The following is an 18086-nucleotide window of genomic DNA, read 5'->3' as shown; positions in this document are numbered from 1 at the left end:
TGGAAGCCTGGATTCCAACTACTATTGCAGATTGAAACCAAGAGTCCCTAATGGATTTTCCACAAAAAAACTGAAAGACATGAACTTGTGATATTTTAAGAATATAGATTTTTCCCAGTTAGCAGATTCAAATTGCTTTTCAAGGTGGAAAACAACAACAACAAAAATCACTAGTCGAATCAATGTATTTTAAATTCTTCTCTAATGCAGGTTTCCAATTAAGAGAACTCTTATTAAGATTAAAAAACATAAAGGATTTAATTGTGCAATAAAAATCCCACACCGAAAATACAAGTAAAGCCTCTGAGAGATATCCAGGTAGCGGTTCTGTCCCTCATAGTGCTGGTCTCTAGTAAGTAGGAGTATGGGCACTTTTGACTCATCTCATGTACAGGGACAGAATTTACAGCCCTCCCTGACTGATACCAGTCTCACCAAGTGAGCTGGAACTGCCCTAAATTTCACAGTTGCTGCTTAAGTCTTTTTTTTTTTAATTCTCAATAGTCAACTATGCAAAATGAAGTATAGTCTGCAGCATTTTTCTAGTTGCCTTCTCTTTTTTTATATGTATATATTATATTTTTAGTTGTCATTGGATCTTTATTTTATTTATTTACATGTGGTGCTGAGAATCGAACCAAGGGCCTCACACATGCTAGGCAAGTGCTCCACCACTGAGCCACAACCCCAGCCCTAGTTGCCTTCTCTTACTGGCCAGAGATCCAAAATGAATTCTTGAGAAATTCCTCATTCCCCTCCTAACAAATCTGGGAGTCAGCCACCTCCAGGGCTCTCCTCTGGGGAGACCATCTGCTACAAATTGTGAACTGAAACAGGAAATGAAAGTGCTGAAATTCTCTGGGCCCCAAAGGAGCACCCCCTCCTAAAGCCAGGAGACCAGAGGAGGCCATGAGAAGTGTAAGGTGTAATTATCTCAGTCTGGTAACTTAGAATCCTGAGGTCTGGAATATTTGCAATATTACTAATGAGTTATCCAACCCCATTAACATAGAGAATCCATAACAAAATAATAATTTTTATCCATAATAAAAAAGCTTCAGTGGAAAAAAAATGGAAGAAGTGTATGCATCTGTTATGGTTTTGCTCTTTTGGGTGCAATAAATGTCATCTTCACTCAAAACAATGGAGGTATAATTTAAAGAATGCACAGAATCCCAGGAAAAGAGACAAAATATTCAGGAAATGTTCTCAGCCATTCTTTTTCTCTGCCTTTCTACCTTTTGCGGTTCCCTGCTGGGTTTTATTTTCCCTCTTGGCTTACCTAGGGTGTTAACTCCCTGTAGCTTTGGGTATCATGAAATGGACAGCATGATCTCAGCTTTGTCTGCTTTTGAATGTGTTCCCTTTTGAGTTCAGTACCTAGTATTAACTTTGATCTCCTGGTATTTTCAGTTGAATTTCTAAGTTCAACATTTTGAGCTAGTTCATGTCATCAGCTGCTGGATAACCTATTTATCAAGCCAGGTCAACAACACATCCTAAGTTATTTCCTATGGCTGGAAGATGGCTTTGGAGAGGGAGCGCAAAAGGATGGATCTTATGTATCAGATACAACTCAGAGTAGGCCCCTTTAGCAGAAGCACCTTAGCAGAAGCCCTTTAGCAGAAGGTATGATGCTTAATGATGCTCTTGGCTTCTGTTGACCAAGACAGTCTCAGTTTTTGGCAATCTGCATCGAATAGGCAAACATATTAGAAAATTATTTCATTTAGCAGGAAATCTGTTCGACATTTCAAGAGAACAGACTTAGATGAACCATGAGGTACAGTCATTAGTCAGTGAGCTTCAAGTTTTTGTGGAGACCCGCTCTGAGCAAGATGCTGGTTTGGGAGATCACACAGAAATTAATATGCTAGCAAAGTGTCTCATCTTTTGATCCCAAAGTATTGGCCCAACAGCAAGAAACTCTGTATCTCTCCTTGGAACACAAGGAAATTCAGAGAAGATGACCTCTGTGTCAGGGTTAAGGGAAAAAGACTGTTACCTTTTCAAAGTCAAGAGACTGGCTGGAGAAGAGCTTCTCTCTGTCCCCCATCATGCTGCTGTACAGAGGGCAGTGGGCCAGTTGAGGGGAGGACTTGAGGCCCTCTCCACTTTACCATTTCTCCCACTCACACCACCCTGTGCCTTCAGCAGATTATTTCATCTGCTTGTGAAGGGAGGGAGGTTTGACCATGACAGTTTGTTCCTTAAGAAAAGTCACACGTGGGGACTCTAAATCTTGGGCTCCTTTAATGGTTTTACTTTCACACACTATAGCCTGACCCAGGAAAGAGTATCTTTGTGCTCCTTAGGAGGGAGAGGGAGAGGGAGAGATAGATAGATAGCTATCAGTATTGAAATAGGCGGTCATTGTTGGGGGACTCAGGGTTCCTGAAGTGACACTGAGCATCCTATTGGATGGAAGTAATGGTGTCAGATTCAAGCCAGAGAGAGAGAGCAAAGTTTTCCTTGTGGGGGAAGCTGGTTACCCAGAAATCCTATGGCCTTGAAAAGTCGACACTTTTGAAACTTGAGGGTTCTTCATTTAGGAATGGTTCCTATGTTATTATGGTTTATTATTGTTTTAAATATTTTAAATTATCAGAAACATCTCTAAGTCCAGATTTTTTAAAGTAACATTTAAAACTTTCATAGCTACATTAACTCAAGTGAGAAAGCAAACGTGTGATGTAGCCAGGTCAGGAATTATTAACCCCATTTGCAAATGTGGAAATTTAAGGTAAGAGAAAAGAGAGGACTTGTCTCAGATCTAGTACATAACAAATTTCAATAAATTTGAATTCTTATTTTAAATCCAGGGCTGTGCAACTACATTCTTCTATCTCTATTTTATAGGTCGTTTAATAGCACATTTACATAAATTGAAGTTAAAAACAAAACTAAAAATGGTTTCATTAAAATCTAGAAGAAAATTACTTTATTTGGCTGCTAACTTGTCATTAAATAAGGCTAGAGAGAGAAAAAAATGATAAGGTACTTTTTCACCCCCTATGGTTTAGAATATGAAACCTGCTACACAAAAAAAAATATACTACAATCATCTGTTTAAGGATTTAAAATTAAAATTTTCTGAGGCTGGAGGATTGCAAGTTTGAGACCAGCCTTAGCAATCTAGTGAGAGCTTCAGCAATTTGGTAAGTCTCAAAAATTGCTAGCATAGCAGAGCTCACGAGACCTTCTTGTAGCCCGTGCTCTGACATCCTCACAGCTGAGCTATTCCAGTTGCCCTTTAACATCAGGTGACTCTAAGAAATCTCACATTGCTAACTAAAATACACAAAGCCCCTGCCAATGGATAATCAGCACTGCAACCTTGCCGTAAAAGAACATGGACTTTCCTGAAATCTCTGTGAACAAAAGAAATAGTTAACTGATGGCTCATATGACCCCAGGAAGAGCACCTTGAAAAGTCCATGCTTGTCAGCAGTGTCCAAAAGCCATTAGTCCTCAGATATCACAAACACTTGATTGTGTTTACCAAGAAGGCCATCATGGAAATTTTTGAAAAGTCTTAAAAGACTTTCTCACAACACAAATTACAAAATGCAGAAAGGGCCAAAACACAAATGAGGTATGTCAGACTAAGGAACTAAGAGTCACTTGTTTTCCAGATATCTTAAAAAAAAAAAAAAAAAGATTTCTAATGAAGTGAAATACTTAAAAGGTACTTGTTATTCATATACAATTTAGTGAATTTTTATAAAGATTACAATTGTATAACCAGCTCTCAGAACAAAAAAGCCACCATCACACTAGAAGACCCACTTATACCTCTCCCCCCACTGGATAATTTCTACTCTACCCTAATTCATGTCCCTCTTCTTGAACTTTATGTAACAGGAATCATATAGTGTTTACTCTTGGGCCTGGCTTCTTTCACTCAACATTTTGTTAACGAGAGTCACCATGTTGTTGCATTAGCAGTAGGCTGCTTATTCTAATTGCTGTAATGCATTCCATTGTGGTGAGTATGCTCTCAGATTATTCATTCTGTTATTGGTGGACATTTGTTTAATATGTTGTGGAACAAAATTTGTTGTCAGAGTTTGGAAGTTAAAAAAAATGCATACTTAAAGAAAAAAAAACACTCGGGGTCTTTTTATACTAACATACAGAAAGAAAATCAAGGGGCCATTCCCAATGCTCAGACTTTGCTGTGCTTTGCTTCCCCACATCAGCCTCAGGAAACAGTGTGAGTTATGTGTGTAAGCATGATGGTTACAAGGAAGATGAGATCTAGGGTTCAGGAAAGTGAACTGCATAAATGTCTGCATGAGTGATCTGCAAGGAGTAAACACAAAAGTTGCATGGGTATGTAAACACCAGGGAAGCTCTCTAGTTATTATTCAAAAGTCAAGTATCTTGGAGCAGCTAGGACACCTCATTCAGCCATAGGTTATTGTGATTTCAATCCAACGAAACTTAGGCAGGTCCTAGCAGATTTATCTTCCTATCTTAGATTTATCTTTGGCCTCTCCTATGACCAAAACCTTTCTTATCCACACAGCTCATATTTTCTCCCTTTTCTAAGAATACATTTACCCAGCTTAAGATCTGTTTCGAGATTCTAAAATACTATCGAGTTTCCAATAATTTGAGGCAAAGCCAGCTTACTTTCAGTCTCTGTTTATCTGAGTGCCATGGCTTAAAATTTTTTACATATGTTAGAGGGGGAACTTTTGATATTTTATCCTCTGATCACCAGGACATGATTTCAGAGTACCCTTGGGATCTAAAGAAAACCAGTGTGTTCATTTGAAAGAGGGAGACTGGGAAAATAAAAGGAAGAGTCATATTTAGATTCGTTAGTTTGGAAAGACTTTAAAAATATTTATACCAGGGCTGGGGATGTGGCTCAAGAGGTAGATCGCTCACCTGACATGCGTGCGGCCCGGGTTCGATCCTCAGTACCACATACAAACAAAGATGTTGTGTCCGCCAAAAATTAAAAAATAAATGTTAAAAAATATGTATATATTTACACCACTATTGTGGACTTGTTTATGTTCTGTATCTTGGATAGAGTTTGAAGAAATTATATGTAAATCCTCAAAGATTTTAAGCATTTTTTCATAAATACTATGGTACTGTTTATAAACATAAATGTATGAGATAACTGTACATATAAAAAAGAATTAAGGCTTTAAATTATATTTTAAATTTTTCCTGATTCTCTTTGACTGCATGTTTCTCTTCACTTGGTTTCTTCCAGATTTTGTAAGTACTCCCACAACATGAGATAGTGGTTTATATCTCTAAAAAGACATCTGAAAGATGAATTGATGACATCTCAGGTTGAACAGGTACTCATGTTACAGTTGGAACCATCCTAATCTCCGGATGAAATTAATATAGAAGTATAAAGAACAGTAAAAAAATAATTATAGCTAGGCCGTATGGACCCTGGAAAAATAAAAGAAAGAGTTCTTTCTATCAATTATTCAAGGTAACATTTTTTTGTGCTTTTAACTTTTATACCAGTCACTGATAACTTTAACGCAGTTGAAAAATTGATCTTCACTGTGACTTTGAAGTGGGTAACAGTATCATCCTTGTTTCATAGATTTGGAAACTGGGCCTAGAGAAGTTCGTACCTTGCCAAAGTGATATAGTTGTGAATGACAGAGCCAGAACTTGAATCCAGCTGCCAGAGCAGCTGAAGCCTAAGCCTTAACCACTGTGCTTTACAACCTCCCTTGTGATACAATCTGCCCATGAAGACTGACACCAAGGCCATGTTAGCTTGAACACAAAGGCAACATCAGGTCCTAGAGAACCAAAGGCCATAAATCAGTAACTCCAAAGGTATGGGCAGCTTCTATTGAATTTGTTGAAAATAATGAAATCTAGTTCTTTAGCAATCTAGGGAACAATGTTAGCATTAAAATTTGGTGTTTGGGTTTTGGCTTTCTCTCTTTCTCATTCTCTCTCTCTTTCTTTCTTTGGTGCTGAGTATCGGACCTAGGGGCACTTAACTACTGAACCACATCCTCAGTTTGTGTTTGTTTTCAGTCAGGGTCTTGCTAAGTTGCAGAGGGCCCCACTAAGTTGCTGGCTTTGAACTTGCAATCCTTCTGACGCAGCCTTTGGCTCTCTTTTTAAGTATAAAGAAAATTCCATTAGGAGAACAAGGACTATTTTGTTCATTGATTTTATTTTAGTCAGGATCCACACTCCACTCCCTAGGAAACATGCTTCTAGAAGGTGAAAACCAAAGTGGTACAACCAGCCATATAAAATTCCTGATCAATCCTTTCTTTTTAAAATGGAATAATCAAGACTCTGAGTAGCCAAGTGACTTGACTGTGGTCACAGGGTCACAAAAGAATAAACAACAAGTCCAAGATCTGAACACATGTCATCTTCCTTTTTCTACAACTATAATTCTTGCGAGTCCACATCGTATGATCAGAGAAAGCCCTGATGTGAGCTCTAGTTCATTTTTCACAATGCTTGGAACAAGTAGATTTTCAGCAAAAGTTGATTAAATACACATGTGGGAACTCCCAGGTTCTGCTCCACCCCTAAGGACCTGCACTCTTCAATTCCCAATCCACTCTCTCACTGCATGTCATCTTTCTTCCTGGACTAAGCTTCCCACAAATGCTAATGCCACTCTTACCTGAGCAGGAACAGCATTTCCAGAAAAAATCTGGGCAGAAATAGAAACCACTCAGAACTATTTAATCAACATACTTTGTAGGTTATATTTTGCTACTTAGCCCTTAGACATACCATAAAGAGAATGAAATAAGCATGTTTTAGTAATAAAGACTGATGACAAATTCAGGACCTGGGGGTAGAGGGCATTTTAGGCCAACACACCCTAAAATGCAAAAGCTAACAAAAATCAGTGAGTTTGCTGACTGACTCAAGGTCATACAGCTTGGTACCAGAGGGGGATCTTGACTCTGATGTCAAGACTTCATGTCTGGAGTTCCACATAATGTTGCTCTCCCATTCATTGTATCAGACATCATATAGACTAGTTGGGAGATGTTTACAAAGGGATAGGAATGATGTAGAAACGTTAAGGGCAAGAGGTTACATATAATCACTAAAAGTGTTAATGGAAAAGTTACCATGTTAGACATTTGTTATGACCTGAATTGTGTCCCTTCAATATGTGTATGTGGAAGTCCTAAATCTCAGTGTGACAGTATTTGGAAACAGGATCTCTAGCCCATTAAGTCCAAGTGTTCAATTCTGCAAATATTTCAACAAAATTGACACAGATGCATTAAAATAAGTTGGAAATCATAATGGAGAGAAAGAGAAAGTGAGAATGTGTGTGTGTGTATATATGTATACACACACACAAACACATATTTGTATGTGTTTATATTCATATGTATATTTGTTTTGACATGTGGTATTTCTCCAAAACCTCATGTCTGAGAAAATACAGGAATATTTGGGGGTGAAAAGATTAGATTCTGAGAGTTATAACCTAATCAGTAGATTAATCCATTTGGATTAATAATTCAAATGGATTACTGGATGGTAACTGTACGGCAGGTAGGGCATGGCTGAAGGAAGTAGATCACAGAGGGCATGACCTTGAGGATTGTATTTTGTTCCTGATTCCTCTCTCTCTCTCTCTCTCTCTCTCTCTCTCTCTCTCTCTCTCTCTCTCTCTCTCTGGCTGCTATGAGCCGAGCAGCTTTCTCCTGCCATGCTCTTCCAACTATGATGTTCTGCCTCATCTTGGCCCAGAGCAACAGAATTGAATGAAATTGGCCAGAACAAGGGAATTGGCCAGCCATGGACTGAACCTCTCTGAAACTGTGAGGCCAAAGCAAACTTTTCCTCCTTCTTAGTTGTTCCTGTCGGGTATTTTGATTACAGCAATGGAAAACTTATTAACACAATATTGATTGATACTATATTATAATATAGTTATGTTATTATTAAATAATTATATATTATGTTTAAATTTTTGTAGATGTTTCCTATCTGGAATGATGGGACACAATGAGTTAAGGAGATAATTATGATCATGTGAAGTCATAAGGGTGGGGACTTAATTCTGTAGGACTGGTAAATACTTAAAAGAAGAAGAGTCTCTAGGACTATGGGCACACAGAAATAAAAGCTTTGTTCTGGCACAGTGAGAAGATAGTCTTCTGCAATCAAAGAGATGGCCTCAGGAAAAATCAATTTTTTTTTAGCATTTTGGTCTTAGACTTCCAGACTCCAGAACTGTGAGAAATTAAATTTCTGTTGCTAAGTCATCTAGTCTGTGGTATTTCATCATGGTCTCCCAGGCTGACTAATGTGACACTGATGGTCAACAGTAAGGGGCTGCTGAAAGCAGGCTTGCCTGGGCCCAGGGAAGATATAAGGAACTGACACAAGGTCAAAATGTAAATGGAATTTTCAAGTTAACCGAGTCCAAACAAGCAAAAAAAAGACAAAATATTTGTGAAATTTATAGACGGCCAAAAACAATTTATCTTTTTCTGTGGTTTATCAATTTGTCATCCTTTTAATTGCCTTTTTTCATTGGTGGTTTTATGAAAACAAACATCTCATAAAACTCACCTTTTAAAAACAGAACAAATATAAACCATTTGGGGTTTTAATGTTTTAATGTTTAAAAAACAATAGTTTATGTGAAGGAAAGGATAAATGACACAGAAAGAATCTGTGGAGGCACATCAGTGGAAATAACAGAGTATGGACCTCTGAAATGTTCTCTATAATAGCAGTGAGAACACCAGAAAAAAACTATCAGAATCAACTTTTTCAGAACTCTGGAAATTATTCAAAGGCTTATTCAGTAAAATGAGCAATAAAATAATAAAATAAAATTTAGTAATAACAATTATATATTAAATATAATTATTTAATAATAACATAACTATATTATAATATAATATTAATCAATATTGTGTTAATAAGTTTTCCATTGCTGCAATCAAAATACCTGACAAGAACAACTAAGAGGAGGAAAAGTTTATTTGGGCCTCACAGTTTTAGAGGTTCAGTTCATGGCTTTATTCAAACAGTTGCCATTTATCAGAAAGAACAGCAAGACTTATGAGATTTTAACTTTCTCTATCCCTGTTTCTCTCTCCTCAAATCAATGATAGCTTTGAAAACCAGTAGCCTACAATACAGTGAATACCAATATCCTGGAAACCACTGGACGGGATATAATAGGGTTAGAGCTCCTTCAAAGTCCCATCCAAGAGAATTAGCATTATTTTGTTCTGTGGTGGTTCATAAAAATATTTTACTCAAAAACTGTCTTTATTTGAACTGACTTGGAGCATACCCAATGTGTAGGCACTTTTCCTAGAGGCATTGGTTGGGAACTCTACAGTTGCTTAATATGTTAAGTAATAGTTGAGTCAAACAGTAGACTAACTAAAAAAGTTAAAGGGAAAATCTGAGACTTGAAATTTCTTTAAGGAGCTTTGAAAATTTTTAGTATATTTCTGGGAATCTAGAAGGCTATATGCATCCCTGGGCTTGTGCATATACTCAAAAAATACGGGGAAAGTCCTTAATTTCTCAGCTTTGCTTGACTTTGAGGTTCTGGACAAGCAAGGACAAGGCAGAGTTAGAAACTTCCTGGCTGAATGTTGAAGGTTTGTTCCAAATACTCACACACATTTCTTTACCAAAGACAGCAAAGCTTATTGGTCTTAGATATTTAATGAAATTTCTGTCCAATCATTATTGACCGCTAAACTCACTGAAGTGAAGAGTCTAGTAACCATACATGACAAAGGACATAAACTTGACAGAATTAATTCAGAATCAAACCAACAATAATAATAAATCCAGGGAGATAGGAGAGCATCTGATTTCCAGAGTTGTCAAGTTATGTTTTTTAATGTTCAGGTTTTTTAATGTCTATAAAATTATGAAACATGCAAAAAAAACATATCTGGAGGAAAAGCAGTAAATTGAAACTCCCTGGGAGAATAATGTTGGACTTATTAGACAAAGGTTCAAGTTATCTATTCTAAACATATTCAAAGAACTAAGAAAAGAAAGTATGAGAAAGATTTCTCACTATATAAGGAGATAGAAATTATTGTGTTTTTTAAAGACCCAAATAGAAATTCTGGAGTTGAATAATACAATTACCTAAATAAAAAATTCACTAGAGTTCAACAGCAGGAGTTGAGTGGGAAGAAGATAGAATTGATAAACTTTAAGATAGGTCAATTGAGACTATTTAGTCTGAAGAAGAGGGGAAAAATAATAAGAAAATAAATAAATAAACAAAGCCTCAGAGATCCATTGGACACCATAAGTACATGGTGGTAGTTAGCAGAAGGAAAGCAGAAAAAAGAACAGAAAGAATATAAAGAAATAATGGCTAAGAACTATCCAAATTTTATTTTTTAAAACCATTAAGCTACACATTTGAGAAACTTAAAACACAATGAAAAACTCTAAGTAGGATAAGCTAAAAGAGATTCACACTTAGACAGATTATGATAAAATTACTGAAAAATAAAAATAGGGAATCTTGAAAACAACAAGAAAGAAGTGAATCATTATATACAAGATACTATATTTTACAAGTGTCCCCCCTGAGGCCCATGTGTTAAAGGGTTGGTTCCTAGCTTATGGCACTATTGGAAGGTGGTAGAACTTTTAAGAGGTGAGGACTAGTTGGAAGTCTTCCAGCCATATGAGGGCATGCCCTTGAAAGGGATATTGAGACACTCATCCTTCCTCTTTTTCTCTTTTTGCTTCTCAGCCTCCATGAAGTAAGCAACTTTGCTGTAATACATGCTCCCACCATAATGTACTGTCTCACCACAGACCCAAAGGCAACAGGGGCCAAGTGCTATGGACTGAAACCATGCACCAAAGTAATCCTTTTCTCCTTATAGAAGAATATACTGAGATTTGTCTTGGCTAACACATGTGGGATTCTCAATAAGAGTTATAGCTGACTTCTCATCAGAACTTATGGATGCCAGAAGGCAGTGGATGACATATTCAAAGTTATGGATCAAGAATTCTATCTCTGGGGGCTGGGGTTGTGGCTCAGAGGTAGAGCGCTCAATTACCATTCGTGAGATGCTGGGTTTGATCCTTAGCACCACATAAAAATAAAATAAGGATATTGTGTCCACCTATAACTGAAAAATAAATATTTTTAAAAAAGAATTCTACCTCTAACAAAACTATACTTCAAAAATGAAGCAGAAATTAAGACATTCACAGATAAATAAAAAACAGGATTTTTCAGAGCAAACCTGCTCTACAGAAGTTTCTAAAGGGAGTCCTTCAGACTGATATAAAAGGACACTAGACAAAAACTCAACACCAGAAGAAGAAATAAAGAGCACTGGTAAAGATAAGCACATAGTAACACCCATAAGAATGGGACTCTAACTAGAATAAGATATTTTCCATGCTTGTATAATTATATCCAGATTCTGCTGTCATGTATAACTAAAAAGAACCAATAAATAAAAAAGAAAAGTACTTAGTAAATAATATGTGATGAACATATAACTTATGTGTAACACATATGAATGTGACAACTATAAAAGAAGGAGAGAGGGAATGGAACTCTTCAGGAGCAAAGCTTTGTATAACTCTCAAAATTATGTTGTTAATCTGGTTAAAAATTAAGACGTGATCCTCAGGTAAACTATTGAGAAAATAGTTTAAAACAATCTGTGGTACAGATGGTTTAACAAATCCAGCAAAGGCTCATTGGTGCATACAAATAGTAGCAAAACCAGAATGACTTTGAAAAATCTCTGAAGAGAATTAATTATTCATTTAGGATGTTGTTTTTATGAATTTCTCAGTATACAGTAATTGGAAAAGCAAGCAAGGTGTTCTTTCATTCATTTTAGATTGAGGTCCTCCTATGTGTCAAACACTGTTTGATGCTGTGTAATACTGCTTATCTGAGTCTGGCTTGATGAAGAGCATTCCTTATGAACTTGTAACTTCTACCAAACTCCCTTCTGTTATTCTAATTTCATAATGACTCAGTGTCCTTATTAATCACCTTCATACCCAGTCTGGTCTATTTATTCATTCCATAAATATGTTGAATTCCTGTTATATGCTGTCCACTGTAAATGAAGTGGTGAACAAGGCAGACTGAGTTCTTGCCTTATGGAAACTTACATATAATGTGTAATATAATGTTTTGTATATAATGTAATGATAATGAGTGAATATACCAGGAGGAAAAACAAAACCAGGGTACGAAGATGAATGCTTTTAAACAAGGTGGCTGGGAAAGAAATCTTTAAGAAGGTTACATGTAAGAAGAGATCTAAATACAATACAGAGACCTGGAGAAATTTTCCAGGAAGAGGAAACAACTACAGAAACTGAAGTGGGAATGAGCAAAGAGTCTCTTTGAGGATGAGTGAAGCCAGTGTGAATTGAAATCTCTTCATTCAGCACGTCGTGGATTCAACATGCACCTTCATGCTTCTTGACGCAATTTATATCTTTACCTGTATCACTAATATTAAGTTACAAGAACCTTCTAATGTTCTTCTTACCTAAGTCTGTGTCCCCTACAATTCCTTCTAAGCTCCATTGTCAGAATGGCTTTTCCAGAGTGATTTTATCATGTCACTTTGTAATTAATAAAACTTCTTCCCGATGCTAAGAAGACAGGTCTCTATACTCATAGAGCTTATATTCTTGAGGGATCAGACTGACCGTAAACAGATAAATGTCAAGATAATTTCAGATAATAGTAAATGTCAAGAATAAAACAGAGAAATAGTCATGGAGGAGACAACCTGAGATGCTCTAGAAAATCCGGGGCAATCTGTTCCAGCAGAGGGAACACCAGACGCCAAGACTCTAAGGTGGGGCTTTTTGAGGCTGAACTTCATGTCATCTCCTTTGAAAAGTCTTCCTCAATGCTCTTGGGAAACAAGCTCATCTGAGTGACTAATTCAGTGCTCATATTTATATTTCAGTGTTTGTCAAAATTGTCAAGTTTATCTCTCTCCAATAGACTAAGTCTATCAAGTACTGAAAAACTGAGTACAGAAACCCTATCTAATAAGTCATTTGGCTATCTGTAGTTGTTAATAAGTTATCTGTGGAACTGAACTGGATGAAGCTTAGTGTACTAATCTGGAAGCTAAAATCATCCATTAATTGAGCTGCAATCCAACTTGAACTCATTGTCATGGCTCCTGTTAAGCCACCCTCACTGTCACTATCTCTCTGGGTAAAATCTGGCTGTTGGCAAATTTTGATAAATCAACATTAAATAAATATAAAATTGTAGAATTCAAATTATTGTGTGCCTCGTTAGAATAACTTCAAGAATTAACATGCATCAACTCTTGGACTGAATTAATCAATTACCTCTCTGAAAAACTGCTTAGACTTTTAAAATTGATACTGACGATACTGACTTGTGAACAGGCTTTATCTTGATTTCAGAAGTTTTTGTTGAAAGATGTTAGTCAAAAGACTGTCACTAATGGAACATTCATTCTATTGCTATTATTTTTAGGTGCTTCTATGTGCCAAGTATAGTACCTCTTTCTGGGTATGTGAGGTTAAAGAAGTGCACACATCTTTGTGTGTTTACCTTTGTGGAATTTGTGGTCTTGTCAAGACACAGTAAAAAACAAGAAAACAAACAAACCAATGTATAATGACAGCTTATGATACACACTATTGAAGACACAAACAGTATACAGGCAGAGAATAGCAAGGGAGACCTTTGCTTTGGGTAGTCCAGGAAGGCTTCCCTAAATAAGTGATTTTTTGTTGGGGGGGAGGGGAGGGGGGCGAAATGGCACATTCCTGTAATCCCAGCAGTTTGAAAGGCTGAGGCAGGAGGATCCCGAGTTCAAAGCCAGCATCAGCAACAGCGGGGCACTAAGCAACTAAGTGAGATCCTGTCTCTAAATAAAATACAAAAAATGACTAGGGATGTGGTTCAGTGGTTGAGTGCCCCTGAGTCCAATCACTAGCACCCCCTCACAAAAAAAAAGTGATATTTTAAACCGACCTCAGTCGTGCAAAAGAGGAACAGATCTCACAGCCTTTAACAAATTCTAGATAATTTGCTTAATTTTGAGAGGTAGTTCACAATGTCTTGTGGTTATTATATTTTTCTATGTTCTTAAGAAAAAAAAAAGACTTTTTAGCAGAGAGCAGTGGTGCACACCTGTGATCCCAGCTACTGGGGAGATAAACAGGAGTTTCACAAGTTTGACGCCAGCCTCAGCACTTAGCAAGACCTGTCTCAAAGTAAAATATGATGTAGTTCATTGCTTGTCTAGCATATGCAAGGCCCTCAGTTCAATCACTGGTCCTACAAAAAAAAATGTGTATTTTTTTAGCTTTGTCCTACAACTAATCAGAATTCACTGCATTTATAATATAATATGTCATTATAAAATAAAACACTTACCAAAGAGATGAGGCTGTGTTCTTTATATCCCTTGAGCATGATCTTCGTTCATTCAAGTTGGGTTAAATGACAGCATTTGTAGCTGTGTTTCCTAATGACACTGATCCCTCTGGTAGTTCCAAAAACACACTCTTGAAATCATGCAGTTTGTCTCGTTAGAACTTGGTGTCTGTGGATCACCTGGGGACATTTAGGTTGGAGCTTGGTGATGGGTCAGTTCCATGGCCATAGGTCTCATACCAACCCTGACCAGCAACTCTCAGCTTTGTTCTGTAGTTCTTATCAAGGCCAATATTTCACAACCTCACAGAGGTGTTGCAGGAAAGCACTCAGCAGTCGGATTAAATGTTTCATTCTGAAGCACTTGAAGCACTGTCCCCACTCTCCTCAGAAGCAGGACAAAGGTAGGGCAGAAGCAGCATGAGATGCACACAGCTACTGACGGCTGTGCCCGAAATCAGAAGCCCCCTCTGAGAGAGATGATTGCTTAATAGCTCCTTATGGCTGTGTACCCCTGAACTGGACAGGGAAATTATTGCAAATTCCAGTGACCTAAAAAACACATGCAAGGGACCCTCCCTGGGTGAGGGAGTGTGTTTTAATAAAGAAGGAGAACTCAATAGTCACAGGACAGAACTCAAGAATTCTTTGAGTCAGAATTCACTATAAAATTTCAGTTAATCAGAAATTTTATGGAAAATAAAAGCTTTATGACTGCATTGCTCTATATAGTAGCCACAGGCCACATGTGATTATTAAGAACTTGAAATGCAACTAGCACAAATCAAGATATTCTTTGAGATATTCTATACACTTAATTTTGAAGACTTAGCACTGAGAGAGCCCAGATGTAAAATGTTTGGAATATATTGGGCTCAGAAAAATATATACTCAAAATCAATTTCATCTGTTTCCTTTTGCTTCTTAAAAAATGGCAACTAAAAAATTTAAAAATCACATATGTGACTCAAATTATTTTTCTGTTAGTCAGCACTGGTATTATAAACTGAATTACCCAAAGAAATCCTTTGTTATTTCAAGATTACTGAAATTTTTTCTAACATGTGTTGTTCATTTTCTGGTTTTAATGAGCAAAGTCATTAAACTCTGTAGCTAATGTAATTGGGTCTGTTTTGAACAATGTGTTGAATGATTGTTCATCATCAAAGCTTTGTTCTAAACATTTCTCCATGGCCTCATTATCCTGAGAATGGGAATAGTGGTTCTTCCACAGTGACCTTGCCCTTGGAAGAGCCCTGATGTTGGGGCTCTCTGCTTCACAGATTCAGAACAAGGGCCTTGGGGTTTTCTGGCTGAGATCTTAAGGACCTATTTCTCAAGAGTTGGTAGAAGAACACTTCTTTCCAGAAAGACAGGCTTTTCCATGTCATTCTGTGTGACACCTTGCTAATTCATCTTTTCACCTCCCAAGATCAAGCTAACCCATATATTTGTCATAGATTGGGCTCCAAACCCAGGAAGAGCCATGAAAGCTAGGTGGGTCCCCTCACCAGGAGCCAAGAGGTATTGGGAGTGGAATAAGGAGCAATGTGTTCATCACAGAGACACAATATGAACTTATCTTAAGCTGCATCTCTCTCAGTCCTATGGTGGCTTTCCCCACTTTTTTTTTTTTACTACCTACAAATGGTCAAGCTCTAGAGGAACAAGTCAAACTGTTCAAGTTCACTTCATACTCCAAAGACAACTTACCAATTTTTATGAAGAAAAAAATTTCCAGGGATCAGAACATTTGAGTTAGAGTCACTTCACTCTTCTTTCCTTGAAAAAAAAAAAAGGCTATTTAGAAGAAAAATTCATCAACAGGAAGGGGTTGTTGGATAGGCAACGGTGGTATATAGGAGAGATAGAACGATAACCCAACCATTGGAAAAGGGATCAATGGACACCCTAGGAAGAGTTAAACTATAAAGTCAAATCACTTAGTGGATCAGAGAAGAATCATTTCTACTGGTTAACTTGGAACACTCAGGAAAATACCTGCTGAGTGCATGCATGTCTAATCTAATAGTGAGACAGAATGATACCCAAGCCAGAGCAAGTCTTGACTGGGGTGGAGCAATGTGTTTATCATCCACAGACTCACAGAAAAGGAAGAGTTTCAGAAACAAACTTTGACGTTTGTTCCATGCTAAGAGAATAGAGGGTGCCTTGACTGCAGGTGACTATCTGAGAATAGCCTCCTTATGCAATGAAGGCAGAGGGATTCCATCTGAGGAGAAGAACACATCCCAGCTATCAGAGTCTAGGTCAACCAGTATCTGAGTCCTAGAAATACGTTCCCTAGTTCTGATTCCAATATCATGAAGCTGATAATTTGATATCCTGTGTACTTTTCAATGGGAAAGACCACGCCAGTGAACTTGGTTTGATTATCTAGTCTGTTTAAGGGTTATATATTTTTAACCTGGTAAATTAATTGGATTTATGGTTGGAGACAGCTGTTGAGCATGGAATTCATTCACATTATGAAGCAGAAAAAATGAATTGTGTTCCCTAATGTACTCAAGAGACAGATTCACTAAGTTCCACCATTATATCCTTGCTATTTTGTGTTACTGAATTCCACTGCCTTTCAATACACCTTTAGCAGTGAGCGTAAGGAATGTTCAATCTGGCTAAGATGACCCACTTGGAATTTGCTAGTTCTATCAGTTGACCACATGCTTTGGACAGCTAGAGGCATAGAGAGGGAAGAGACATTGAGCTATTGTTACCCAAAGTCAGCTTCTGAATTAAAAAACAAAAACTTTATTATCAGACTTTTGATGTATAAAATATAAAATCAGGATTATTATTTATTCATTCATGCATTCAACAAACTGAGCATCTGTTGTATTTCAAGGACATATGTTCATGAATAAAATATACAAAGATATCTGCTCTCAAGAAATTTACAGTCTAAAGGGTAGGCAGGAAAAGACTATCAATCAAAAAAAAAAAGAACTATGTGGTATCTTGGAAAGAAAAATGTGTTATTTAAAATTTTTAAAAATAAAAATAGAGCAGGAGAAGGAAAATCTGGAGTGCTTAACAAGCAGATGGCAAAATTAAAAGGCTTAATTAAGTATTGTCTAGTTCATTTCCACTTTGAGCACAGGCACATGAGAGTAAACAGGTAACCACATATGCTTTTTAAGAGTTAATTTGCAAATACCTATAGACTAGGAAAGAAAGTTGAAAAGAGAGGCATTCTAAAGACATCTTTGTAAATTAGGACCATTCATGAGCCCTCCCTGTATTCTCATCAGGAGCTACTTTAGGACCAACCTTCACACACACTGCTTACTAAATGATTGTTTAATAGTTGGAAGTACTTTGTCTCTGGGCTATTTACCAGTTTGTATTCTCACAAATCAGCACACTCCCTACACCGAGGGCCCAATCTCCCCTCCCAACCCCCATTCTCAAAGGGCAAGAGGAAAGACAGGTTTTCTTCAGCTGCCAATCAGGTCCTTCAGTCACCTTCCATAGCAAAAGATGAGGCATTTTGATGTTCAGTACCTCTTAGACTATCTAAGGTTGCTAGGCATGTGGTTGCTCAGCAACAAAACAGTGATGCTCCAAGCTGTTCCCACCCTGTGCTTTTCCAACCTACACAATCAGCACTTGGTGGGATGGTTTGGGTTGCAGGATTCTTCCTCACATT

The 18086-nt window shown here is 37.3% G+C and overlaps 1 long non-coding RNA gene across 5 annotated transcripts in view; it reads right to left on the bottom strand.

Moving 5' to 3' along the window:
- LOC106144960 (uncharacterized) overlaps nt 1-18086 on the bottom strand; it is an 82120-nt gene that overhangs the window by 48461 nt on the left and 15573 nt on the right. For all 5 annotated transcript variants that reach the window (XR_013427925.1, XR_013427922.1, XR_013427924.1 and 2 more), the window contains exons 2-3: nt 16130-16198; nt 14417-14596 (exon numbers count right to left, since the gene is read on the bottom strand). This is a non-coding gene — a long non-coding RNA (uncharacterized LOC106144960). The remainder of the gene's footprint in view (nt 1-14416; nt 14597-16129; nt 16199-18086) is intronic.

This window comes from Ictidomys tridecemlineatus, chromosome 11, assembly GCF_052094955.1.
Source record: "Ictidomys tridecemlineatus isolate mIctTri1 chromosome 11, mIctTri1.hap1, whole genome shotgun sequence".
NCBI classification, from domain to species: domain Eukaryota; kingdom Metazoa; phylum Chordata; class Mammalia; order Rodentia; family Sciuridae; genus Ictidomys; species Ictidomys tridecemlineatus.
This window is presented reverse-complemented; position numbering and strand designations above follow the sequence as displayed.